The 25,245-nt window shown below is 35.8% G+C and overlaps 1 protein-coding gene across 2 annotated transcripts in view; it reads right to left on the reverse strand.

Annotated features, from left to right (window-relative positions):
- NXPH1 (neurexophilin 1) overlaps positions 1–25,245 on the reverse strand; it is a 196,268-nt gene that overhangs the window by 66,196 nt on the left and 104,827 nt on the right. The gene's annotated exons all lie outside the window — the stretch shown is intronic.

Consider the following 25,245-nt stretch of genomic DNA (forward strand, 5'->3'; position numbering starts at 1 on the left):
CAGTTTGGGTCATCTTGATTCAAAAATTGTTGCCCTATGAACACCCTTTTGTCCAGTTAAAGGTTACAGACTGAGATTAATTTAATTTAATAACCAACCCTAGGGGGAATCAATTAAGTCCTAAAAGAAACTAGAATGCATAGAAATTGTTCATATTTTCCCCTGCAAGCATCTGGTTAAGCTTTTAACCATTTGTCTGAAATATTATAGGGTTTCCTCCCTGAGCAGGGGGTTGGACTAGATGACCTCCAAGATCCCTTCCAACTCTGTTATTCTGTATCTACTGCAACAGATGAGCAGAGATAGGGAAGCTAAAGTCACTGGGATGATGAGCAGGCAGATCAGGATATGCAAAGGAAGATGGGACTGTGTAACAAGTATATCAGCACTGCTTTACTCATCCTACAAGATACCTCCAGTTTCTTTTCTGTGTAAAGCTTTTATTTGTGTCTTGGAGTCAGTGTTGCCTTCTGGTGACTATCCAGACAGGTTCCTGCAGGTTTCTTAGCAAGTAGTTTGCCAATGCTTCCTTCCTAGAGCTGAGAGAGAGTGGTTGGCCCAAGATGATCTAGCTGGTTTCGTGCCCAAGCTGGGAAAGAACTTACAATTCCCCAGTTTTTAGCCTGATGCTTTAAGTCCTCCACAATCTGACCTTGTATGTGTAAAGCCTGGAATAATTCAAATGTTTCATATTTCAATTTTGCTGCAACTGCGGCCCATCCAAAACAGCATGGCAAGTGTAATATATTTGTTACATTCCTTATTTCCTGTATACCACTAGCAAAGAATACATGAATATATGAACAATAGCCAATTTCCTGACCATACAGTTCTATGCAGCAGTGTGTGGATATTCAGCCTTTATACTTGGAAGGTTAGAGTTGGGTTACAGGCGCAAATCCCTATTTATTTCCACAACAAATCGTTGTTGTTTTTTTCTCACATTTCATGATTAGCTATAGATCTGTTCTTTCTGTAGGCTGCAATCATGCATTTTTGTTCTTATATTATTAATATGAGTAGCGTTGAAGTGGTGGTAGTGCAACTGTGGATTACCTTAATATTCTCTACAGGGAGCCACTTTTGCATATCATTTGGAAACCACAGTCAATCCAAAATGTGACAACAAATGTAGTTATGGTGCAAGCTGGAATGTCTATGTGACATCTCTACTTTGGAAGCAGCACTGGTTATTTCTTGATTTCCAAATACAATGCAAGATCCCAATAACTTAGGACAATAACTCAGAGGCTGATTATTTATTGGACTATCAATCCTTGGTTTTCTGCCTCTCCTATATCAAACAGGATGTTCTAGTTTGGTTGATTAAATATCGCCATCTTGTGGGACCCAGAGACATGTCTTCTCTGTCACCACTCCAGCACTGCACATTCATGAAGTCTCTTCTGATGCTTCAAGTATTGAAAAAAGATTTATGAACATTCATATGTACAGAAAAATATCTTCCAATTACTGAAAGTTATATTTGGATGCTACATGTCTCACTGAAGAAAACCACATCACATTTTCACCTGAAAATGCAATATTTCCCACTGAGAATTCAAGGTGCTTCAGATAGACCTATTGGTCAACATTCTCTTGAAGTATTTTGCCACTGCATTAAATTAATTCATTAAAAATGCACAGAATTTTCATTACCAGGAAATTAATGGAAAATACTAAGTGTTGATGTCCACTAACATGGGGGACATCCCCAACTAGGAAAGCATGCAAAAGATGAAGATAAATTGATATCTTATATATTAGGAAAGGTAAGATAGGAAGGAAGAAAAGTAATCAATATACCAACAGTTAAGGAAGACTATAGCAGGTCAGAGAGGATTTGCTGAACCACTAGAGTGTTTTTTTCATTGTTTTGAACCACTAAAATTTTCATAACCTATTCATCCTTTCTCGTGTTTTTCTTAACCAAGCAAAATTGACCATTCTACTTACAGTTTCCTCTTAAACTCAACCGACAGTGTTCCAACTGTAATGCTGGATTATTTTCCATTAATCCACCAATGGATACATTGTGCAGGAAGTTATCAATTGTGAGGGGAGGGGGGTTCATAATAAAGATATATCAGTGGAAACTAAATGTCAAAGTCACACTCAAAGAAAAACAATTGGTATTTGCTTTCCTGGTAGAAATGGGAAAGGGAAGAGAACCCAATACTCAAGGATTGTATAACTGCTCACCAGAGAAAACACTCAAATACTTTAGCCACCTAAGGAGAAGGACAGACTCACTGGAGAAGAGCCTAATGTTGGGAATGATTGAGGGCAAAAGAAGAAGGGGACAAAAGGGAATGAGGTGGCTGGATGGAGTCACTGAAGCAGTCAGTGTGACCTTAAATGAACTCCGGGGGATGGTAGAAGACAAGATGGCCTGGAGGAATGTTGTCCATGGGATCGCGATGGGTCAGATATGACTTCGCAACTAACAACAAGAGAAAACACAGGGACAGGATTTGCAGTACAATACAATACAATAGCAGAGTTGGAAGGGACCTTGGAGGTCTTCTAGTCCAACCCCCTGCCTAGGAGGAAACCCTATACCGTTTCAGACAAATGGCTATCCAACATCTTCTTAAAGACTTCCAGTATTGGGGCATTCACAACTTCTGGAGGCAAGCTGTTCCACTGATTAATTGTTCTAACTGTCAGGAAGTTTCTCCTCAGTTCTAAGTTGCTTCTCTCCTTGATTAGTTTCCACCCATTGCTTCTTGTCCTGCCCTCAGGTGCTTTGGAGAATAGTTTGACTCCCTCTTCTTTGTGGCAACCCCTGAGATATTGGAACACTGCTATCATGTCACCCCCAGTCCTTCTTTTCATCAAACTAGATATATCCAGTTCCTGCCAACCGTTCTTCATATGTTTTAGTCTTTAGTCAGTAGAAGGGATCTAAATACAAACAGCAATTTCTTAAGTCAGTTTCAGCATCAAGGACAAATAGATTAAGGTTGCTGGATGTAAGAAGCCTGCCTACTAACTTCATAGCTGAACAGGGAATCCAGTTCAGAATATGCTATTCTGAATATACTAAATCAATATAATCTAAAGACAGGTCTCCAAAGGACATATTAAACAATCCCATTCATTTTATGAAACAGCTGAGTCCAACTCTAATACAAGACACACTGAAACCAGTCTCTTCTGCCTTAGATTCACCAATGCATTCACAGCTTTCAATAACAGAATATAGAGATATCCCTACAAAATAGCTTAGAGTAATTCAGTCTGTATGCATGATTTTGTACCCACATCAACTTAATAAACACCAAATAAGTAATAATAGAGAATAGTAGCCATTTCTTGTATAAACAATAATGTTATATTTACTGTTTACTGCCCTGATTCTACTTTTTCTGCCTAGTTTCTGCCTTCTGGCACCTTACTAGAATTCAGATTAGTTTGACTTTTGACTTCTGGTTTAGATTTCCCAATTACTTTGCTGTGTGTATCCATAGCTATAAGTAACATTTTTTCCTGTTTCTAAACAGGCTAGCCAGATATTCCCATCATTCTGCCATGTGGTTCTAAGGAGAATGTTCTGCAGTAAGGAAGTTATTTTACAAAGTTTATGTGTAAAATTAAAGTTTGATTTACCTAAGCTTCCAAATCTATTTTTGTATCTGAAATTTTCACATCAAATTGCAAAAGAAATCCAAAATGAACCTTCATCCATTTGGGCAGGGGGAGGGGGTGTTGTAGAAAATGCAGCCGATTTATATAACTTTCACTAACTAAACTAATAAAAGAAAAATTATGCAGGCGCCATGTTTTTAACACTGCAGGTGAATATTAGTCCAAGGTAGCAAGATGAATGGACCATCACGATAATCCCAAGGGTTTATGAAATATATTACTCACTCCCTGCATTCCATAAAATCAAATTAAAAGCAAAACAGCAACATACAGTACAGAGTTCAGAGTTGGACTTCTTTGACATTTTAAAAAATACTTGGAATATTTGGAAGAAAAAAAGATACTAACATTTAAACAGTTGCATTTTTATCTTAATATTGATATGTACATAGATTCCATTGAGGATTGGCTTCCTGCTCCTGATAATATCTATAGGAAAGGTCGTCAAAAGATATTTTTAAAGTTTCAGTGTTTACTTAATGTGCAGTTTGAATAACTGTCTATTGAGAAATGAAGTGACTATGTTTGATGGAATATATTTCCACATACTGTAGATATATTAAGACTTAATATTTAAGCCTTCATTAAATGTTTAAATGTGGTTAAGTAGGAAGCAGGTTTTAAAAATAAATCTCTTTTACATTTAATTTGAATTATTTTTAAAAAATGAAAATACAAAATGCTATTTTCAAATAGCGTCTATATTAATGAAAATTCATTAATTCTTTTACTACTTTGGTTGTCAAGAGAGATACAAAGTTCCAGCTCTTCTTCTTCTGGTGGCCTCAACGATTGTTAACTGATGTTGTTGTAGTGTGTCTTTGATGCCATCTCACCATGTTCTTCTGGGTGTGCCTTGTGTTCTTTGAGCTTCTCCTCTTTTTGTATTTACTTTGTATGGTATGGGGTCTGGCAACATCTTCTCCAGGTGAACAAACCACTTTATTTGCCATTTTTTTGAATGTAATTTAACATTGGTTCTATACAAATTCTTTCTCTGGTGATCTCAGTTCTGATGGCTATAAAGCAGTTATGCATCATCTAGAAATAAAATATATGTCGTCTTCAGATTATGATCCTAACTGGGATTGGAACTTCCATCACTAATTGAAGGAACATTAAGCAAAGTGTCACACAACTGTGCCACTTAACAATGGTAACTCCAACAGTCTCAGTTACAATTATTGGGTGACTTGGGGGCAGCGGCATCAGAAGAGGGTTGAGTCAGGAATAGGTAGCAGAGTGTAGGGTAACCAAAGTAAAAGTAGTTTGCTTATTCATTCACAAGAGTGCCTTCCCCAACTTAGTACTCACCAGTCATGTTGGATTACAATCTTCACAACCACCATCAGCCACAGGATGACAACTAGCTCTGAATTAACCATGAGACGTATTTAAGAAAATTACATGATTTCTTTGGTGCTTTTAAGGCAGCCGGACAAGGGCTCAAGACAAACATGATTCAATGCAAATCAGGAAAGATGCAGGATTGCTTCTGCAGCTAATCCAGAGGGATCCAAAGAAAGCTCCCCGGATCCATTGTTTCCTTCCTCCGTCCCTTCCATTTTGTATTGAATTTAACCAGCCAAATAAACAAAGCATAATCTCGTTTGGTGCATACCTCAGTGCTGGCACTTAGACTGCCTCTAATGTGCCAGCTGCTTCTTTGTTTCTTCTTGCTGTATTAATGGATTACACATCATTCTCATTACTTAGTGAAAGAACAAAAAGGGGAAAAAATACCCAACACTTGGGATATAAGAATAAGAAAATGGTGTTGCATGTTAGAAAGCATCCTAGATAAGGGGATTGGACGGGGCATGTTTTGAGGAGATTTCTCTTTTAAAAGAAAGGAATATTTTCTTGTGACTGTATGTGCCTCTGCTCAGAAATATACACCAATGACATTTATATCTGTATACCAGCAAATGTTCCACTTCTTTCTTTATTTTTTGCATTAGGACATTCCACACAAAGAATGTCAGCCGTTCTGGGCTGAGTATCCATCTTCCAAGGTTCCTTAATCACCATTTTCATTAGCAATATTAAAGAACATGGAAAGGAAAGAAAGTGCACTTTTGGATGCTAAATTGTTTTGAATAACATTGTTTTACAACTCTGCTTTGAAAGTTAGTAAACTAAGAAATATTTTAGCATACGTTTTATGCTATCTGAATGGACCCTGACTATGAAATGGAAACTTCAGCAGGTTCTCAACAATACCAAGCCTGTAGCTTATTTTGCTCTAGTAGAAATCATCTAATTTATCAAAAACTGAATGCTAACCCATCTGCTCAACAGCATTAATTTTTCCATGTTTATTTTATCAGTCTTACCTATCATATTAATTTTTTTTTTACCAATTTCAGTTTTTTGTCTCTTCACTGACTGCACTTATAAGGTAATTTGTTTGCCATGCTGGAGCAACAGCAGGTGACTCTTTTAGCTTTGCCTCCTCCATTGCCTGTACATCATCCTCGCCACAAAAATGTTTAAGTGCAACGGTAGCAAAAGCCCCCTAACTTTTAAGCAACCATGTTTTTAGGGGACTTGAATCCGCTTGAAGATTACACTATAGGTTTTTGTTCCCTTTGTGATTTTTTTTTTGTATTTATCTATTTATATGGCTGCCCATATAAATAAATTCTTACACAGGTGACTCTGGATGATATATGAGGATTAAAAGAACAACTATTAGCCATGGCCCATCACAGCCATGATTAAAACAATAAACCACACAATCACAATCACAAAAACCGCATCAGTAGCAGAGGTCACCTAATTTCACTTGACTCAACACCTTGAAAAACAATCAAGTCTTCAAAGCCTTGTAAAAGACTAGCATACAGATCCCCTATGCTCCAAAGGGATGTTCTATTGGAGAAATGCTGCCATAGGGAATGCATGACTCCGAGGGCTAATAATATGACAATGGATGGGAGGAAAGGGAACATGCTCTTTTGCTATATCTGGTCAGTTGAGCAGAAGTAGTGAGGGAGGCCCTGTAAATAGCCTGGCTCTTTGCTTTAGAGGTGATAACCAACATCATGAATTGAACCCTGTCAGCCAGTGCAGTTTCTGTAATGATAGAGTTATATGTGAATTAAGAAAAATACCAATAACTGGCCAGGCCAGTACATTTTGGACTAGCTGTAACTTTCAAATATTCTTCAAGGACATCCCTCATATGGAGCACATTTCAGTAATCCAAACAGGACATGACTAGGACAAGAATCACTGTTAGCAAAATGTCCTCATCCAGAAATTGGTACTTGAAATGAAGCATGCAAAGGTTCCCCCTAGCCACAGCTGCCACCAGGTCTTCAAACATTAAAAAGGTACTATGACATAAAATCAAGATGGCGTCCAACACCTTGGAGTGAAAAAAATGTCCCCTCCCTCATTTTACCTGTCCATAAAATGAGCAGATTTTCAATTATTGCAGGTGCCATGTTGACTTTTTTTAACCCCTTGTAGAAGCCCAGGTGTAGCCCTTTAGTTAACTTTTGTTGAGTCACTGCAGACATTTCTATTATTGTAGTATCTAGGTACAAAATTCCAAGGACTATTTGCACAGGTCCAAAGTACACACATCTTAAAGCATGAATATAATCGCAACATTCCTGAAAATGAAGGAGAACCAAGTATTTTCTCAGACTTTCTATTCATTTGTTCTACTTGTTTTATGCAGTGTAAGGAGTAAGATTACATCATCTTTTGTGAGACGGTTGTTCAACTATTTGAAACTTGCCATCAGGCCATTTAATCCAGGAGTTGGCATCTGAATCCAAGAATTGACACAAAAGACAGCTCTATAAACTCTTGAAAATGCATGATACTCTCCAAATCTCTCACCAGAACTGCCAATATTGATGGGTGATAGAATCTGAAGCCTAACAAGTTTTAGAAAACCATATTTTAACCATTCTTGTTTAGTAGATATTTGATTCTTTGTGTGAAACAATCCTTAATGGTTCTCCTCCATCTTTCAAACATAATGAAAAATTGTACCCTAAGCCTATGTATTCAATATTTCTAAACTGTTTCAATCTATACGTAACTAAAACTTCATACATACTTAAGCCTATATGATTTAGTTTCAATTTGCCTCCAATTGACTCCACAAGACGTTTAAATGGGGGGGGGGGGAAATGCTCAATTATTACATTATTTCAACACATTCACCTAGGAACATACACAGAGTATTAGAATCTATTTTTAAATAAAAGATTTCTCAAAGTGCAAGTATTAATGTGTTAGTATTTCTGTATAGGCAATATGAAATGAGTGTGCTATAACATAAATCAATTGGAGTTCACTCTGGGGAATGCCACTTAGCCATCAATGTTCAACAGACTGCATCTACAAGGCATCCACAATGTAACTGATTTATTAATTTTTTAGTTCTGATTTACTTTATCTTAGAAATCAACATTATGTTCTTTCTTACCAGACCAGCTATGCAATGTCATTCTTGGGGGATTCTTTTAGTTAGCACTTTAAATAAAATCATTTGGACAATGATCAGACTTGATGCATTTATTTATTTATTTAAAGTGGTTAAATTTGTTTCATTTGATTTTTCCCATCACTACTCCAATGTTCCTGACAACCATGAGAGTGGGATAGAAGATTCAGTTGTTTTGTAAGAAGGTACCCTATCACAATTCCCAAAACCAGCAAACTAGCACGTACAAAGAAAAAAGACAATGCTTAAATGATTATCAAATGTGTAGGGTTAGGGCAAAGTGGTAGAAAAGAAGAAAAATATATTGATCTCTTATTCTAATTTCAGGGGGGAAAAGAGGGTAGAACGTTTTCACTTTGATCTCAGAATTATCCTTCCTTAAGAATCTGAGCAAAGCCAGTTGATAACTCCATTTTAAGATTATGGTAAACTGTATCAATTTAAGCTTTTCACAATACACTTTTTTTATTCCAGCATTTTTTTGTTTATTCTAATGAATTCTTGCTTTTACTTATGGCTAATAAGATTATTGCCTGACATCTATTTTCCAATGGACAAACAATACCATCTTTTATTTCTAATTATGTTTTGGATTTGACTGGAAGATTAAGAGCATCCCAAAAAAATATAGCATCAGTTACCAATCTTGTTATATCCAGTTGTTAGTGGTTACTTCGAGGTTTCTCTCTTTTATGCTTATTTACAATGTTGTTGTGTTGTGTCATGTTGTGTTGATTTATGTTATGTCATGTCATGTTAAAAAAGAATATAAAACATTATAGCCAAAAATTTACAAAGTATTAATCAAGGACATTAAAACTTATAGTTCCCACTATATTTCAAAATTTTTCTCTGCTCATAGATTTAAAAGTATTTACTAAAGCCATAAGGAATTCTATGCATGTGAAAGGAAAAAAAATGACTGCATGTAAAATCTAGTCATCTATCTTGGAATTTCTACTACATTTATTAACATATTTTAAAAATATTTCTATTAGTGTAATGTAAGTCTAGAATATACAATAAGGAGTAGATATTTAATACCACCTTCTTATGGAAAACAAATAGCAAACAAGAATAAAAAGTGAATAAGTTATTATTTATTCTTTGCCATTAGTGAATCATTTATGAAAGAGTTAGTAGCAATATATTGATATCAATATGTCAAAAGTGTGTATGGCAGTGTTTCATCTACTTCGAACTATCAGTCGGATTCAAATTTGAAACAAATGCTAAATGTAAGAAAACAAGTATGATTTTAAAAAAGAAAATGTTAAAGTGGCAGATTTGTGTACATTAGAAAATATCCAAAGATCTCTAAGTCTAGCATTTTGTCTGCACTGCCTAGAGCTCTGAAAAAGTGAAGTATACCAGAAATAACTATAGACACTAAAAATGTGGTATTTGAGAGTTGTTGGTTTCTTTGTATTTGGGCCTTTAAAGCAATTCATTCAAAAATTTGTTATCCTATAAGCTTAAGAGCAAACCTTTATTTTATTTTGTAGTTAGAAGTTAGAATAACAGAGTTGAAAGGGAACTTGGAGGTCCTCTAGTCCAACCCCCTGCTCAGGCTTGAAATTCTATTCCATTTCAGACAGGTAGTTCTCCAATCTCTTCTTAAAAACCTCCAATGTTGGAGCGCCCACAACTTCTGGAAGCAAGTTGTTGCACTGATTAATTGTTCTAATGGTGAAGAAATTTCTTCTTAGTTCTATGTTGCTTCTCTCTGTGATTAGTTTCTACCCATTGCTTCTTGTCCTATCCAGGTGCTTTGGAGAGTAGTTTGACTCCCTCTTCTATGTGGCAACCCCTGAGATATTAGAACACTGTTAACATGTCACCCCTAGTCCTTCTTTTCATTAAACTAGACATACCCAATTCCAGCAACCAATTTATTTATTTATTCTCTCCACTTCCTTGGGATATGATGATAGATCTGTCACCAGAAGGAATGTAGCCAAAATTGTTTTGTGGGCTTTGGAAAGAATTGAGATTCTTTTCAGTAAAATGAATTCATCTGATTAAAAGAGGAGCACAATTGTACTTCTGATTTTGTAGGAAATAACAAAAAGCACAATTCTGTAATTCTACAGGTCTGGGGACTCTGGTGGTAGAAAAAAAGGAGCTAGGTTGTATATAACATATGAGCAATTAAATGTTTGTCCGTCCTATAATACTATAATTTGTTATAAATGAAAGGGATGAACATAGCCATATACTACTTACATGTTATTGAATCTATCAGATTTAATATACAGTGTTCTTATACAGGATGTCAGTGTGAGTCTATATAGTTACAGTGAAATTTAAAATAGATTGCAAATATTCTTCCACATGATACTTGCTCAGTGAGAATATTTATTAAAAATGCAGCCCAACAGGGTTACATATTCATATGCTACAGATCACTAAGAAAGAAAGCAACAGATACAATTTTTATTAAGAACAATAGATTGGGTTGAAAGAGCAAGGCACTTGTTTCTTCAAAATATTAGCTGCGCTTCATTTTATAATGTCACTAAGGGTGTGCACAACACATAAGAATAGTTCTAAAAAGATATGTCCTTTGAACAAACCAAATGAAAACCAGAGTACTTTTTCAAATTCTGCCTTTATACAGGTAGTCCTCAAGTTACAACCACAATTGAGCCCAGAATTTATGTTGCTAAGCAATACATTTGTTAACCATTTTGTCCCATTTTACAACCTTTCTTGCCACAGTTGCTAAGTGAATCACTGCAGTTGTGAAGTTACTCACACGGACACGGTTAAATGAATCTGGCTTTCCTATTGAGTTTACTTGTCAGAAGGTTTCAAAAGATGGTCACATGACCACAGGACACTGCCATCATCATAAATATGAAGCAGTTGCCAAGCAACCAAATTCTGATCACATGATCATGGGGATGCTGCAACAGTTATGTGAAAAATGGGCATAAGTCAATGATCATGCTATTAATGGTCATTAAATTAACAAATTAATTGAGTTGGAAGGGACCTTGTAGGTCATCTAGTCCAACCCCTTGCCCAAGCAAGAGACCCTACACCATTTGCCACAGTCTCTTCTTGAAAGCTTCCAGTGATAAAGCTCTCACAACTTCAAAAAGCAAGTTGTTCCATTGGTTGATTGCTCTCACTGTCAGAAAATTTCTCCTTATTTCCAGGTTGAATCTCTCCTTGTTCAGTTTCCATCCATTATTCCTTGTCTGGCTTTAAGGTGCTTTGGATAATAGCTTGACCCCCTCCTCTCTGTGGCAGCCCTTCAAATATTGAAACACTGCTATCATGTCTTCCCTGGTCCTTCTCTTCACTAGGCTAGACATGCCCAGTTAATGTTACCATTTATCATATATTTTATTCCAATTCCCTAATTTGTTGCTCCTCTGAACTTTTTCTAGAGTCTCAACATCCTTTTTATAATGTGGTGACCAAAACCGGATGCAGTATTCTAGGTGTAGTCTTACTAAAACTTTACAGAGTGGTATTAGTACCTCACTTGATCTTGATGAATGGTGGTAAGTCGAGGACTACTTGTATTGGTCTTGTTTTATCTACAATTAATTTATGTAATAGCCACCCCCAACCAGATATTTCCTTGTTTCCTTTGTTTTATTATGTGTTCTATTGTTTTATAATGTAAGGCTAAACTCATTTTCATACCATTGTTGGATTCAAAATGGAATGCATGCAGACTTGAAAAAAAAATTGAAATATAAGCAATACTAAATTTGTAACACTATAGATATAAAATCACTTTATAAACTTTGTAATTACATTAATTTGCTTTTAAAATCAAGGAGAGAAGCAACTTAGAACTGAGGAGAAATTTCCTGACAGTGAGAACAATTAATCAGTGGAACAGCTTGCCTCCAGAAGTTGTGAATGCCCCAACACTGGAAGTCTTTAAGAAGATGTTGGATAGCTATTTGTCTGAAACGGTATAGGGTTTCCTGCCTAGGCAGGGGGTTGGACTAGAAGACCTCCAAGGTCCCTTCCAACTCTACTATTGTATTGTATTGTATTGTAAAAGTATTTTAATGTCTAAATTAGAAATTTTTAATTTATTCAGATCATTGAAAATGATTAGCAAAGGTGCTTAAATTTACCTCATGTTATTGCATTTCCAGTTTGGACCAGTGTTTCTCAACCTCATCAATTTTAATATGTGTGGTTTTCAACTCCTAGAATTTCCCAACTGACTGGGATTGCCAAGATTGAGAATACTAGTTTGGAGGCTAGATATAACATCCCTCAAGGAGGGTTTCGGCCTGTCTTCGACTTACGATGACAATTGAGCCCAAAATTTCTCTTACTTAGTGAGAGAGTTGTTAACTGAGTTTTGCACCATTTTATGATCTTTCATGCCACAGTTGTTAAGTTAGTAACACAGTATTTAAGTGAATCTGTTTCCCATTGTCTTTGCATGTCAAAAGGTCACAAAAGTTGAGCACATGATTCTTGGACACTTCAATGATCATAAACCAGTTGCCAAGTATCTAAATTTTAATTACCATGGGGATGCTGCCACTTCGTAAGTGTGAAAAACAGTCATAAATCACTTTTCAGTACCATTGTAACATTGAATGGTCACTAAATGAACTGTTGTAAATTGAGGACTATCTGTACTTGGCTTTTCCAGTGTAGATTTTGGGACAGCGAAAAGGATGAATAAAAGTACCTGAGTCTGTTTCTCTGGCATTATATATTTTTTTCTGCAATGCAGTTGATGTTCTTAAAGCATTCTAAATAAATTAATTTGTAACCTACTGTCCTGACATGTGAATGGTTTTGCATTTATTATTTTACTCTAATCAAAAGACTTTACCACACCCGACTTGGAGAGAAGACGTTTGGTTATACTTTCTGAACAGTCCTTTTATCAATACTGTGGCAAGTCTGATCAATATTTTTCAGTATGTGCAAGGTTTAACCTGCCTTCTAAGTCTTGAATCATTGTTCTATACATAACCATTTCATCATTGTTTCCTATTTAAAATTGGTCTTTCGTTCTTTTTATTTATCTCTGTGGATTTTGTTTTGGTCTGATACTGTTTGATGCTATATTTTTTCTGTTTATAGATCAAGAATGTTAAGCATTAGACCCTGACAAGAGCCTGACAAGTGAAGTCAAATATGATTATATGTTTCCTACACTCTGGATCCCACCAGCTATGTCTCTTGCTTCTTTTCTTGAAGATAAGCAGAAACTCGGTTGTTCTCATTATATTAACTCTGCCTTTCTCTGTCTTTCCCTCATGGCAGCTGTAATTACAAGAGATTGCTATTTAGTTATTTCTCCTGGGGCTGTCTGATCATCCTGGCCTTTAAGAAAGGTTGGATCTATAGCTCTGTGTATGTGTGTGCATCTGAGGGAGATTTTTTTAAAAAAGATGTGAAAAAATATACAACAGGTAGAAGAATGCTGTGGCAAATCTGAAATGCTTTCTTGATTTTGAAGTTTCTGATTTGCATCATCCAAAGACTGGGAAAATAATATAAAGTCAGCTTTGGTCTCCTAATTGAAGACATGTTCTCTTATATGTTCCATAAGTCTTCCAATGGAGGAACAGGTTGCTTTAAAAACATGCCAGATCTCCTGACTCATTTTTAAACTTCCCCTGTGACATGAAGAAATTTTCCAATTGGAATAGGCATTTTTTTTTAAACTTCAATGGCTTACAAAATAAGAATGCTTTCAGAATAAAGGCACATACTAAATATTATGCCACTTGAAAGAAAAACCTCTCTAGGAATATCCCTTTGTTGTGACACCCTTGTTTAAATAATGAGCACAAGTACAAGCTGTGTGTTTTGCTTAACCATGCTATTAATCTTTTATCACCTGTTATGAAAAGCAAGCAAATATAAAGTTGATTCCTATAAAGGTATATGTCAGCTGTGTATTAAATCATAGCAACAATAAAAGAGCTATAAAGGATGTTTGCCTGGGTGGAGATTCATCAGAACTGTGACATTCCTTTATGATGCATTAACCTTAGCAGAATGCCAAATGGTTAAGGTAACGGTTTGCATGCTTACATTATATATTAGATAATGCATTAAACATTTGATCCAGCATGAAATATCCAGGGAATTTTGGACCAAGTCTATTCAGAGTCTGATTCCATAGCAGAGTGGTTGGTGATCTCATAGAAAAAGTCATGCTGTTTCAGAAAACAAATGGCAAAAATACCTCAAGCGAGACTTTTTTCATTTTGCACTCTGCCTCTGCTTCCTGCTTGCCTCCTGTTCTGCCTTTTGAGTAACTATTCCCATTCAGCAATGTGAGTTACAACTGGCCTAAGGCTTTCTATTATCTCTGTCCTTCCAATCATGGTCTTCTTTCTTGATTCCCTAGTGCATTCTATACTATTTTTGCACAGTTCTACACTTGCCACTCTCTGTATCCATACATGTCCAGATGAAATCCTATTAGTCAGAAATGGCAATAAAAGGGCCATTAAGACCAAAAGACTTTTCTAAGGTCAGAAAACATCTTCTCAGAGAAAAATTCAACCCTATAGACTAGCTCAAGAATAAGCTCTTTGATTTCAGGATGGGCTTATTTCCAAGCATAGCAGCTGGCTATGCTTAAAATTGTATTTTAACCATGTATTTTGTTCAGAGTCACTGCTGTGAGATGGGAAGCCATGTTTAAATAAATAGATGATAGATAGATAGATAGATAGATAGATAGATAGATAGATAGATAGATAGATAGATAGATAGATAGATAGATGATAGATAGATAGATGATAGATAGATAATAGATAGGTAGATAGATAGATAGATAGATAGATAGATAGATAGATAGATAGATAGATAGATAGATAGATAGATAGATAGATGATAGATAGATAGATGATAGATAGATGATATAAATTTTCCTTTTTACAGAAGGACATTTTGTTTTTTACATTATACTATGACATTGGTAAAGTTTAGTTATTTATTAAATTTGTATGCCACCCATCTCACTATACAAAGGAACTCTCGCGCTGTATAAGAAAGTCAAAACACAAAATAAGATTTTTATGCCCTGCCCTAACTTTGGAAATTTAAGGCACATTGTAGTGATTTGTTTAGATGAATGTAGATAAGCACCGTATGTTTTAGTGCTTATCTATCTATGGTTCACAAATAAGCAAAAGGGAAAGCAAAATCACTTTACACATGATGATACCGGTAGTGCATCCAAAGCAATGTTAAGAATCAGGAAATGTATACACGTGGCTTCATGGAATCCACAATAATTTAATCTAATACAAATGCTCCAGTTTTTTCTTGAATTTTGAGGCTTTGAACTGTTGAGTAAACTTTAGCCCTACTTTAAAATCTACTTTATCCTAGATTTGGGAACAACCTGCCATATTCCACTGAATTTCTTTGATCATAGCTTTTCAGGGAAATTAATTTAGACATAAAGATAAGTATATATAAACTAGCACTAGATAGGCCAACTGAGAGGCAACACCTAGCTAACTTTTAATTTTGGAAGAACCTAAGAAAGATCAGACTCAATTTATAAATCTGTTCAGCACTTTGGATTCAAAAGCAAAATAAGTGCTTCAGAGCATGTGTAAGTGCTCACATAGCCCCCAGCTGCAGCTCCTTCAAGCAGCTGAATTTTTCCTGTACAATTTCCTGTACAGCTGCAATGTGTTCCTGGAAAAAAAAACCAAACATTTGATTGAAGGAATTGGAGAAAGATGCAACATGCATTCCAAAGTATCTTTTTGCCTTCAGATCTGAAATACTGAAAAGACTTACTGGTAAATACCTAAATGGGAGCCCATTAGAAGACACTCAGTGTCAGACTAGAAAATAGGGGGGAGTATCCCCCAAAAAGCAATATAAAATGATGTCTTTATTATTTGCCAAGAAAAATTACATGGATATACAGTAATTCACCAATAGCTTGAATCAAGTTTCAGTCAAATCAGACACTGGACTCAACAGAGATTTTATTCTATAATTAGATGAGTAAACCTGCTGTAATTCCAAACAAAACAACTAACTATAAATAGGAACATCTGGTAACAAATTACTGGACTACAGCATACAAAACATGACTGCTAGACTGATTAATAATTGTCTGGCCAACAAAAGATTAAGATTAAAGTTATCAAAGACCAAAGTAAAACAATACAATAAGATACAGAAAAGAAGACAATCATGAGATCAGGGGTTACTTTTCACAATTGTAAAGAAGACATAAAGACTGACATCTTCAACAACTTGCAGATATACAACAATGCTATACAATTAGCACTAACATCTACTAACTCAAAACAGCATATTGAATGTATGAGAGGCATGATAAACATGAGCGGCATGGTTTCCCCAATTTTCTGAGGGAGGTCAAGGTTAAGATAGGGGGAAGGCTAAATTGGGGCCTTAATTCAGTGGGGGATTGCTTTTAGATACCTTTCTGAGCTTTCTAGTTACAAATATTGTAAGATTAAGACTATCCCATATTATTTGGAAGGAAGGCCACTTAATCCCCCTTCATTATTCTGATACAGACTACCAATAATTTGTACTAGTGTAATAAGGATTGGCTAATCCAGGATTTGTGCCTCACCTTTCACCGAAAATCTATCCAACTGACTTATCACTTTGCTACTGATCAGGACAAATGTTACAAGTTAGCAATGTGGAATGAAAGCTGAATGCCTGATTGCTGGCTCAAGCACTTTCTGGTATGGCAATCCACATGTTACATCTCAAACTGCTCAGGTTTAATCTTGGACACTTTGACTAGTTAAAGTGTCCAGGACACTTTCCAGGTTTGGCAAGATTCCAGTCTGAGAGACAAGAAGTGGAAAGAGGACAGTTTTCTGATTTCTTAACATCATAAATTGTCTGGGGGACCATTATTTTAAAAATGTGGTGTCTTGAAGCATGCACTCTGCAAAGGAGCTTGTTTTTAATATCAAAAACTGAGCTCCCAGCTGCTCTAGGCAAACAATCCATTTCTAGTTTCACTCAAACTACCTTATTTCAGCAAATGAACTTATGATTTTAATAACTATTTAGCTATTGCTCTTATTAAACAATGAGAGTTTACATTTGAATAAATGCTTTTATCACCAAACGCTCAAAATAGGTACCTGAAATATTCTGAAATACTAGGGAAAATATAAGATTTTATGATTTAATATACAAAAGCTTCTTCACTCAGTCATTTCTCCTTCACCATGCTTAATAATTCTAATTTATTTTGCAGGATGACTGTAGGGATTACGGCTCGTTAATGCCCATGAAGTGCTCAGAACACTTGAAATGCTTTATAAAGGTTAGAAAATGTTATCCATGGTTGTTCTGATAACATTTCAAAGTAAAATTTTCTTTCTAAGGAGCTTGTCTCCCAACTACAACCATTTCTAGGTTTTTTCCTGGATCTCTACTTCTAGATTTATATCTGTAGAATTGTCCAGCAGACTCTTGCAATATGAGGCTATATAAAGTCTCAAAATAAATTTAATAACTATATTATTTTGTAGGCCACTCAGTCAAATGTGTTCTTAACACATTAATTTATTGTCACTGTCTTTTACAATTAATATTTTATGCACAAATAATCTCAAATGATTAAGCTGAGAAATAACTAATTAGACTTCATAAAAATGAAGTCATAGAGCAGCAATGGCGAACCTTTTTTGGTTCGTGTGCCATAAGTGGGGGGAGCGTAGGGAGGTCGTGTCCAGGTGTGCCGCACCCATAATGCAATGCGCAACCCCTCGGTGCGCATGAGCGCACTACAGGTGCAACCCCCCCATTTTTGCATGCTTTTTTTGCCCTCCCCAGGCTCCAGAGGCTTTATAGGAGCATGGGGAGGGCGAAAACAGCCTCCCCCGCCTCCCGGGAAGCTCTCCGGAGGCTTCAGGGATCTTCAGGAGGCTTCCCTGAAGCCTCCGAAGCAGTCAAAATGATCCTCCGAGCAAACTGGTTTGCTCAGAGGGTCGTTTTAAGCGCTCCGAAGGCTTCAGGGACCTTCAAGAGGCTTCCCTGAAACCTCCAGAGCAGTCAAAACGACCCTTCGAGCAAACAGGAAGTGCGTTCCTGAATTTCTGGTTTGCCCATAGAGCCGTTTTTTTTGCACTCCGGAGGCTTCAGGGAAGCTCATGAAGCCTCCGGAGGGCCACCAGGAAGAGTGGGGGATTCTCTTTTCACCCTCCCTAGGCTCCTATAAAGCCTCTGGAGCCTGGGGAGGGTGAAAAATGGCTTTAAAAAAGAGTGAACTCAGCTGGCCAGTGCGCACATGCGTGCTGGCCAGCTAACAGGGCAGCGCCTCGCGTGCCCTGACAAATGGCTCCACGTGCCACCTGTGGCATGCTTGCCATAGGTTTGCCATCACTGTCATAGAGTATAGAATGGGATTACTGACTATAACATAAAGGAATGTGAGAATGACTTTGGGGAAAGAGAGCAAGAGATGCCACAGTAACAATCAAACAAGAGAGGAAGGAGCCCCCCCCCCGGCTTAAAAATAAAAAAAAGAAACTTGGGAATAGTCCCTAATGGATCGAGCAGTTAAAAGTGGCCGCTGGAAATTTGTGCTTTCTGTTATATGTAACCTTACAATAGAGTAGAGCTAATTCATCTATTCTAGGCCTATGTCCTGTCCAGTTTATTTCTCTGAGGGCTGACAATAACTCAGACATATGGGACTCCTTTTCTGTCGATTTTTAGTCATGTTCCTTCAAGTCGGGTGGATATATACACAGTTCTCTAGCCTCCTATTTATTTCTATCCACTTGAGATAACACTGCTGAAATTTGCTAGCACATAAATATAATTTTAGTGGCATGATTTTTCCCATTCTACATTTAATCGCCTCACCAAAGTCTCAATGATTCCAATTACACTTTTAAAATTGGACATTTTGCAGACAACTTTTGGTGACATAATTTTCAGCCTCTGGGGAAGTGTTTGGAGGGAAGAAATGCTTAACCTCTTTGCTCCCCAGTGGTTTTCCACTCCCTTACTCAGCTTTACCAGCACTATAATGAAAAATAGTTGTGCCCTTTTCTTCCAGCTGCCTGGATGAGAAAGTCTCAACCTCTTAAGCCAAGATAATGCATTCATTTCACCAATCAGGACTCTTCCAGATACTGTGCTCTAGAATATCTATCAGTTCCAACCAAAACCTCAGCCTAACGAAATAGTTCACTTTAATCAGTCTTAAAAGAACTACCGTATTTTCGGAGGTTAAGACACACCAGCGTATAAAACGCACCAAGGTTTTGAAGAGACAATTTTTTAAAAAAAAAAAATTGCACTCTGCAAACTTCCCCAAAACCGCCCATTTTTTGCAAAAACAGGCTTGTGTTTTTTTTTTTTTTAAAGAGCATGAATAGGCCTTAGGAGGCCTGTAGAGCACTCCTGAGGGGTGGGACCCCCAAAATAAGCAAAAAATGGCCCATCTTTTGCGAAAATGGGCCCATTTTTCATCAAAAAAAGGGCTTGGGTAGCCCTATGGAGGCTTATAGAGTGCTCCTGGAGGCTGGAGGGGGGGGCAAAATTGAGCAAAAAATGGTGCCTCCCCAGCACCCAGGATCTCTCTGAAAGCCTCCATAAGGTTATGCATGGTCATTTTGGTTAAGGCAAAAAACGCTGCATTCAGTGTATAAGATGCACCCAGATTTTCAGCCTCGCTTGAGGGAAAATGGTGCATCTTATACCCCGAAAAATACGGGTAAGCATTTTTAGCTTCAAGCATCTACAAGTAGAGGGGACCTGGAACCTTCTTTTCCTTCTCTCCTTACTGCCTTTCGCTATTGTGGAAGAACAATATCAAATCAATATTGTGTTGAAATTTTTACTAAGCTGCAGTGTTGCAACTTTTCCATTTTCTTTCTAAACTTTTCTTCCCGTGCTATAGTGTGGAAGATAAAAGAAATCTTTAGTAGCAACATAAGAAGTACAGCAAAGTTATTTAGTGTAGTTTAATCATGACAAAAAGCTATTAAAATCCACAATTTTTTTCTTATTATTGAAACATATTTTGGGATATATATTCTTGTACTTTGCCTCCACACTGCCTCCCAAGAGCACATTTGTTTTATGTGAAAGTTCTCTTCCAAAACAAGGCACATTATTAATTTTTTGCATTTAAACATATGCAATTTGTTTGATAACTTCCAGAATAATTATAGCCCAACCAACCTCTAAATAAGGTGTTTAGTTTGACAACATACATTTTCCAGAGCCTGAGAAGGCAAAACATTTTTCAAAAACATTATGAGGAAAGGAACACCATATGAAAAAGAACTCTCCTGGTTAAATTGCTCTGTTCTATCCTTTCCTTACATTCATTTCGTTCAGATAATATACACTGAGGAAGTGGACACAATGTGTGCATAATTCAGTATGTAAATTTACCTCTTTCACTAACCCATCAATGTGGGTTTCTTGTCAGACATTCAAATACATTTCAACTACTTTTAATCATACTGTTGAAATAGTTCAAGAAACTTTATTGGTTACCCTAATGGTACAAAAATGTGAAAAGTCAAGGCATAACTCATAACATGTAACTATTCTGAAATGTTATATTCATTTTCACCTTTGACTTATAATCATTGTCTTATAGATGCCAGAAGAAAACACTAAGTTATCTTAAATCTTCATACATTCTAGCTTGGTAATTATTTAGTTGAAGTCCACATATCTTAAATACTGATTGATTTCCATTGATATCTCAATGTTATTTAGTTTAAGCCCAGCATATTTTCTCCTTTCCCTTTCAATGCATTTTCTCCAAGTTGTAAATCAGATACAAATTTTTAAGCATTTCCATTTTCAAAAGGAATGAAAAATTTTAGTGTTTGCAAAATAATCATATTTGATGTATTATTCTTTTTCTAATATTAAAACATCAAGCTTGGGCAATTAGAAAGATAGCAAGGATTCTATCAAGGCTTCCATTTTATTGTTCCTATTAAAATCTTATCTGATTGCTATAATTAATCAACTAAGAAGAACAATGTAAGGATATTCCAGTACCTCCTCACCACCCAAATCTACCATGCTTAATATACTAGGTCTGAAGTCTTTGAGTTGAGTTTGGTCTATACACATAAGATCCCCATGTAATTTATAACCTGACAATGGCTTCCATACAATATTCCCTATTGCAAATCTCTTGAAGAACATAACAATTTGATTTAACAACAGGGATGTGATATAAGAAACAACTTCTCCATATCATGTATATATTTTATTAAAACCTTTAAACAAGAAGATAAAAATTAATAAAAATAATATAAAAAAAGAAAAAGGCATAAAGCAAAAGTACAAGAAAATAAAAAAGTTGAAGAAAAAACAAAAGAAAGAAAAAAGAAAGATATAAGTAAGTTTCCAATATTCTTCACAATAGTCATAGATATATTTCACTTCTTTCTCTAAAGTTACATTGTGTTTCTCTTCTTTTTATAATCTAGTTATCCAATCATAAATCACAAGTTCATATTTTTTTTCAATTCATGCAAAAAGTTATGGGACTTGCAGTCATCAATAGATGTGGATAATGTATTTTCTCTATTTAAAGTCAATTTATCCATTTCATATGTCAAATCCACCAACTGTTCATCCATAGTAGGTAGTGTTCATACTTTCCATTTCTATACATATAGCAATCTCTGAACAGTAATCATATATTTAAATAATCTTTCATGGCTTTTTTGTCTATCTCATCCTTTAAAGACATGAATATTTCCATTTTAAACGATTATTGTCCTTATCTAAGCCCAGCTACTGCTCAGTATTGCACTGAATGAATGAACCAAATGAATCCAACATTCTATTAATTAATTATTATAATGATTATTTAGCATTAATAATTAATCAGTTAATTATCATTAACTAAGCAGTCTCTTTGTATGCTCAGGACTATTTTGAAATGTGAGTGATCTTTGCTAGAAATCTCTCAGACCTCCAACAGGCTAAAGAAGTGATAAAATATTGACAATTTAAAATGGTGTGCAACTATTGTTTCCAGGAACAATAATAGCAAATAGAATCCATATCTTTTCCAACGGATCAAGATTAATGCAACATTGGTGGACCCTAGTGCAACAATCCTGGCAAGATACATATGTAGCCCTCAGTGTATTAGCATTTCCCATTCAAAATAATATTGAAAACAATTATGTATATAGTATACATAAAGCTGCTGCCCCAGGAACATACAATGGATAAAGAAATGCATGTTAATTAAATATTGTCTATATGTGATACATACAAAGTTTTCAAACTGATTTTTTGCATCTATGCAGTATGTCACCTGAGAAAAAAATCATTTTACATTAGTACAGAGATTATAATAAGATTCACAAACCAGAAGATCCTAGGCATCTCCAATTGTGGTTGCATATCCAAATGAAAATTTGCCCAAATTCACAGAAGAATTTCATTGTCCTTATTGTCCTTATCTAAGCCCAGTTACTGCTCAGTATTGCACTGCATGAATGAACCAAATGAATCCAACATTCGAACAATAAAGGCATTGATAGGCAATAAAGTAATAGTGTTTGATTGATAGTAGTGCACATAGTCCTTGATTTATTATCACAATTGGCACAAGAATTTTCATTGCTGAGAAAGGAGTTTGTTAACTGACTCACACCCAATTTTGCTACAGTTGTTAAGTGATCACTGCATTTATTTAGTAAATAATGAAGTTGTTAAGGGAATCTGGCTATACCCATTGACTTTGCTTATCAGAAGCTGGCTGGAAGGATTATGTGATGCCAGGATACTCCAATCATTATATGTACATCAGGGAAGGGTTGCTGCCAGCATTACTGCCAGTTAGATGCACGCACAATTTTGTGTGTACTTTGTGCGTGTGCACAGTCTGCGCATGTGCAAAACATTTAAAAATGAAAAAAACATGCCACACCAACTGGGGAACCAGTTCGGAGGTGTGGCAGGCCTGGGTTGCTGCCAGTTCCAGCGACACAGGCCAGCAAACCGCTATCGGTTCGGCCAAACTGGTCTGAACTGGTAGGAACTCACTTCTGATGTACATACTGACTGCCAAGTGCCTGAATCTTGACCATATGATCAAAATTGTGTTGAGGATCTGCAACAGTTGTAATTGCAAAGATTGGTTGCAGGTTCCTTTTTTCAGTGCTATTGTAACTTTGAATGGTCACTAATACATGGTTATAAATCAAGGACTACCTGCATTTTAAATTAGTTGCTTTCCTAAATACTTTGAAGGTATTAAATATTACTGTGGAATAAAAAGAATCTCTCCAGGGGAAAGAGTCTCATATTAGAAAGTGAACAGCTGAACAAGGGCAGATTAAACAATCATCCTCTTTCTAATCATCCTTCTGAAAATGCAGAAACAAAATGCTGCAAAAGCTCATGTACAGTCCCCGTATTTTAATAAGCTTCTGTTTTTATCATAATCATCCCTATTAACATATCCCAGTGACAGTGTTCAAATTGCATCCCTCATTATTGTGATACAGGTTCTTTCATATACACATCACTAGTATGTATATACTTCAAAATGCCAGGCTAAAACAATATAACAAACAACTTCAGAGAATCTGCTTTAGTTGATAAGAACAAAATCATTCCAGCCTATCAGATGAATATCTTCCTCTGCTGTGATAGTCAAAAGTGCTGTTCCCTTTATCTGTAACACTCATATTTATTTTTCCCACCTGGCTGTCAATGCAGCTTGTCATTCCTCTTTAGAATAGGTACCTTTGGTAGCTCGGCTACTCTGCATTTTCATAACCAGATAAAGGGAAAGGCTTTTCCATACTACTGAATTTTCCATCTTTAAGGGAACTAAATAAATCATTTTCCTTCTGTCCTCCAACAGTATGAGTATTATTTTTCAGTTACTGGAAGAAATCAAGATGTGCCTTCCAAATTATTCTCAGAGCAGAGGAAAGCAATTGAATATGCATATCTCTAAGCAATCCATAATTCTCAAGGAACCTTCAGACTGTTTAAAGTGTATTCCAACCATATCTGACAAATTCTCACCTCTCTATTTTGCAGGGATTTGTGCTTTAAGATCTTTATCTTTGATTTTTATTAATCTCTTCTTACATGTTTAAATAAAATACATGACTTCCCAAATAATACAAAAGGGAAAAGACTAGCGAAGTTGGGTGATCAAATATTAAGTAGGAAGGGTGGATGGTATATCAGAAGAATCAGACACCTACACTACCAAGTATAGCAGACAATTGGAAAGACCTGTGTGTAAAACATTCAGTTTGCAAAATTCTAAATAGAATTTTAATTCATTATGGATTATAAACATATCTGTAGCAATGGAGCCATTAGCACAACTATATTTCTTGCACGGGATTTTAAGGTAGGAGAGATAAAAACTGTCAAAGAGAATGGCTCAAAACTAAATACAGCATGTGTAGAGATACTGTAATAATTCAGTCTTTACAAGATCCTATGCAAAACAAATTGTTTCCATTTTTCAGGACAAAATTGGTTTATTTGGTTTATCCATCAGGTTAATTTTATTATTGTTCTATGAAAATTAATATTTCATTCTTGTACATCATCCAGATGGAGTAACTTCCATTAAAACAAACCGAATTGTTTCTTTCCAGCAGAAAATAAAAATAGATATCAGATAAAGCATGTTAAAATCTGATGGAGATACTTCTTCCACAAAAAGGAAAAGAAACCACAACAATGCTTCAACCTATATGCATTTTACACTTGTCTGAATATTGTTGTTGGCATTATCATTGGCAATTCTAATGCATAAAAAAATTCTCATGAAAACACACATTTGAGGAAAAAAATCTTTAATAGATACTTTAATAGATACTTCACTGAATTTCTTCTAGATACTTCACTGAATTTTAATAGATACTTCACTTAATTTCTTCTAGGTCCTGTTCCAGACAATGTTTCCAAATCCAGAACCTGTCACACTGTAGAAATACAATCCTGTACATATACTGGTTCACTACCACTATCATCTTCTCTAATCCATTTTCAGGTGAAATAAAAATTCACAATTCTCACATTCATTTCAGCTTCCGTAACAGCCTTACTGAAAAATAAGTTTTTTTATATCAAAGGGTGACATCTAAATCATTCATAATTCTTTGCCAGAAGGA

The sequence above is a fragment of the Natrix helvetica genome, assembly GCF_964273705.1.
Source record: "Natrix helvetica genome assembly, chromosome: Z".
Lineage (NCBI taxonomy): Eukaryota > Metazoa > Chordata > Lepidosauria > Squamata > Natricidae > Natrix > Natrix helvetica.